This window comes from Vigna radiata, chromosome 7, assembly GCF_000741045.1.
Source record: "Vigna radiata var. radiata cultivar VC1973A chromosome 7, Vradiata_ver6, whole genome shotgun sequence".
Classification (NCBI taxonomy): domain Eukaryota; kingdom Viridiplantae; phylum Streptophyta; class Magnoliopsida; order Fabales; family Fabaceae; genus Vigna; species Vigna radiata.
In genome coordinates, this window is record NC_028357.1 from 4,477,654 (window position 1) to 4,482,174 (window position 4,521).

The window sequence follows — 4,521 nt, forward strand, 5'->3', positions numbered from 1 at the left end:
CATGAAAATCTGAGCCAAAANATTTCTCTTTTCTTGCCCTTTTGCTTCTTCTGAGTTGAGATGTAGAAACATCACTCTGATTTAGAGTTTGATCATTTGATCCTTGATCAATTAAGTTTTGGTATAAACCTTCAATATTAGTTTTAGGAGTTAAATCCTTTGGACGAGGAATTGAAGAAAACCTCTTTTCATCAAATATTGCATCTCTTGATTCTATAATTGAATGAAGCNATACATAGTCATTTTGTTCTATTACATAGAATCTATATGCTTTGCTATATTCAGCATATCCTATGAAGATGCATTCAATTCCCCTTTCTCNCAATTTCTTGCGTTTAGGTTCTGNCACTTTTACAATTGCCNTACAACCCCAAATTTTGAAATGATTCAAATTTGGCTTTCTTTTATACCAAAGTTCATATGGGGTTACTTCATTCCTTTTCATTGGAACTCGATTCAGAATATAACAAGCCGTTAACACGGCTTCACCCCAAAATCCTTCACTTAATCCTGAATAGGACAGCATGGAGTTGACCATTTCTTCTAAGGTCCTATTCTTTCTTTCTGCTACACCATTTTGTTGTGATGTATATGCTGTAGTTGTTTCATGTATAATACCCANAGATTGAAAGTAAATTGGATCATAATATTCACCACCTTTATCCGTTCTTAATCTTTTAACTTTAACACTTAGTTGTAACTCTACTTCATTTTTATAAACTTTAAATTTTTCTAGGGCTTCATCCTTAGAAAACAAAAGATAAACATAACAATAACGAGAATGATCATCAATGAATGTTATTAAATATTTCTTATTTCCTAATGAAGGTGTATTATGGAAATTACATAAGTCACTATGCACTAATTCAAGCAATGTTGAATTTCGTTCAATATTCAGTCATTCTCTTAACACACAAATCAATTCTTGAGAATCATATTCTTGTTTAAACAGTAATACTAAGAGTGAGTATCATCGTTGTTGTTCTTCTTTGTATCTCAAAAGCGGATTTCGTGATCCCCTCCACTCTTATAAGGGACGAAATATTGCTTTTAGGAAAGTGTGTACTCATGCCTAGAAGATTATATCAAGTCTACATTGTTGTTCATTTTGTTTCCCTAAGTTATTGGAAAATTGTTCCAACACATCATATTCGATAGCTATGTTTTGAATGTTATTGGATGCCTAGTAAGTAGTTTGTCAATGAGAACTGAATAAAATAGGTCTAGTCACTTCTTAAACTATAATGTGTTTGTAGTCATTTTATTAAAATTATATGTCTATTAAATATTTAGCAATTTTTAATTAAATATCTGTTTTTAACTAGTTTTCTTTTTCTCAATCCTTTTAGTAGTTTGGTATCTTTTAAAAGCTGTATTTTATTTTCAGTCAATTGCGTTGTTTTATATTTTGAAACAATTAATATTAATATAATAATTATTAGCATCTTTTGTGTCATGGTTCAGGTTTAATTATATTGTCAGGACTTAAAAAAAAAAACAGCTTAGGGCCATTGGGCCTTAAGTGAGGCTGTCAGGCTCACAAGGTAAAGGTCATCATAGTCTTAGGAGAGGGAAGCTTTCCCTTTGTTTTGATTCATTTCACAGAAAGTCATTCTCTCTCTAAAACCCCTATGTCCTAATATTTTCTCTGTCTTCTCTCTAAAATTCCAGAAATTTGAACCGTTCAAATATGGATTTGGTGTTGCCAAATCATTCCTGGCGTAGAGAGCTTATGTTCAAACCGAATGTTTCTCCATTCCGAATGGTGAGTCATTTTTCCCCTTTTCTCTTCACTGTTCTTAAGCTAGGGCATGCAACTTTGTTGGGTTCATGTGCCTTGTACGTTTTCCCATCCATTCTTTGCCTATTCGAGCTTTGAGAGTTGTTTTCTATCACTTCTTTGGTGATTTGTAGGTTCTGTGAGTTCACTGTTGTGTGGGTACTGTTAGGAAATTTATCAATTAACTGTGCTTTGAGAAATCCAAGTAAGGGGAGCTAATTATTTTGTGTGGATTTATTTTATAAAGTATATGCATGTTGGATTTGAAGTTGATGTACTGTTTGAATTATATTTCTCACTGTTTCATATATCTGTTGAGTGTGAATCTGTTTCAACGTTTCGTGTGTGGCTAAATTTAAAATATGATGTTCTGTTGGGACTGTTTGTTGGAGTCTTATGTAATTGATCTTGGTATGAGCTTGATTGCATAAAGGAGGAGCCCGTGATTTATTTCCTGTGTATTGTTTGATGAATCTAATATGTTTCTGAATGAGTTATTGACTGTGATTGATGATGCTTTGGAAAGACTTTGGGTGAGACTTTAATTATCATGGGTAGTACTTGGATGCATGGGTACTGTTTCAGTTGTGAGAGGGGGGTAAAATATAAAAATTGGGCGTTTGAGGTTTAGAGCACAACATACTAGTTTAGGTAACTTAAATAAATTAATTAAAACTAGTTGAGAGCCTTTCTTTGTTGGTAGGATAGAGGGGACTTAAAAACCTGAGTTGGCACATCCCTGATCATAGAGCAGTCCTGACCTGGTCCAGTCAGTTGTGACTAGTCATATGTGCTAGTGCCGAAGGTGAGTCTGATGCGTTCAGACATCTAAACCCTCTCCGGTGACCAATTGGGTAGTGAGGTGGGACTGAATGTGGTAATGAATAATTTAACAGACAGTTTCATAATTAAGGAATCATTGTAAACTATTTGGAGGTAACATGTATCATAATATATTATATTATTAATATATATATATATATATATATATATATATATATATTAGTTTAATATAATATAGATATTTATATAATAAGGTAAACAGTACGTAGATTATATATATTATATTAATATAATGTAAATCTTTCTTTTGCAAGGGAAGGGAAGATGTGGTCCCACGCCAAGTATTTTAAGGATGATGTTTTTTTTTTTTGTTGTAGTGCCGTGATTGTTTTCTGGATGCAGAGAAGAAAAAGTATATATTTTTAGGTTGAGGTTTCATTTTAAAAATTGGTAAGTGATGGAGTGGGCCACGTTGGTAAGTGAGAAGGAATTAGAAATATGACTGTAGGTGAGTGATGCCATCTTTTAAAAGTGAATACTAGTGAACTCGTTTTGGTTGTGGTAGATGAGTGTTGTTAAAATAAAATGAATTTTCGTGTTCTTAATAATATGTTTACGTGTAAAAGAGGTTTGGAGTATTCTATTGGATTTATATGGAGAACACTTGATATTATTCATTTCTAGGTTTATTTAATTTGATCAAACAATTATAATGGTGTATATTGAAACTTTGTGTTATTTGGGTTAATTTATATTTCTGATACTATGTTTAGAAAGTAATGAGAATTGTGTTATAAGTTATGTGATTTGGTGAGTAAGATATCGTTGAGATTATGTATATGTTGATTCTGGCAAAAAGTATATGATTACAAAGTGATGAAAGTACAATCCAAGTGGTAAACCAAGTTCCATCTGTGAAAAATCTCTCGGTGATATTCTTAGTGTTTTAGAATGAAAGTAGAAGCTCAGTCTTGGGGGTCTTCCTGACGCTCCAATGGTCTTTCTTCTCATGTAGAGAAGGCTGACCATGTGGTGAGGAGTAGTAGGAGGTCTTAGTATTGGAGGTTTCCATCATGCTCACGGGTGCGGAACAGACTAACCTCGTGAGTGTGACAGGGCGGGGTAGCCCAAGGCTGGGGAGCCTAAGTATCACAAGCCACCATGGGTGCATGGCCTGCCATAGCTCGACTATCATTCTAAATTCCGGACGAGTCAAGTCTAGTATTCAACATGTTAGGATGTATGCCTTAATATGTTTGTTTAAAGTTAACTCTTATATATTATATGTCTGACATGATGCATGCTTTTTATATAATTAGCTCACCCTTGCATTTGCTTGTGTTTGTGCCATGTTGTATGTGTTTTCTCTTGCGATGATCATCCACTTGGATGAGAGCAGATGGCGAGGAGGATACTTTAGAAACTGCTCTTGATGGGGACAATAATGTTGTTTCCTAATTCTCTAGGCTTTAATTATCTTGTCCTAGGATATTTTGAAGAAACTTTATTTTGTTCTATGTTTTTAAATTCTCTATATTTTAAAGGAGAAACTCTAGTACTCCAACTACGCATTTTTATATTGTTTAATGAGGATGACTGTAATCCTATTACTCTTAACTGCTTTATATTATTATTCATGATGACGTCTTGATTATATGATATATCTTTATTTTATAATTGGGATGTCACATTTATGGTATCAGAACAATGTGTTCCTAGGATAAACTACGGGTTGCGGGTTTGTCGTGCCTTTCTTGTGGAATGTTGAGTCTGAATGATATGTTCTACCATTTATTCCAAGTCTAGATAGTAAAGTTGTGTATCTAACTGGAAGTATTGAGAATAGAAAACATCTTAATAAGAGTAGTGAGGGTGCACACTCATGACTCTATATCGGAGATGATTTTCCTTTCTTAATTCTGAAGGTTTGGGGAAAGAAGGAGTTAGGGTTCCAGTGT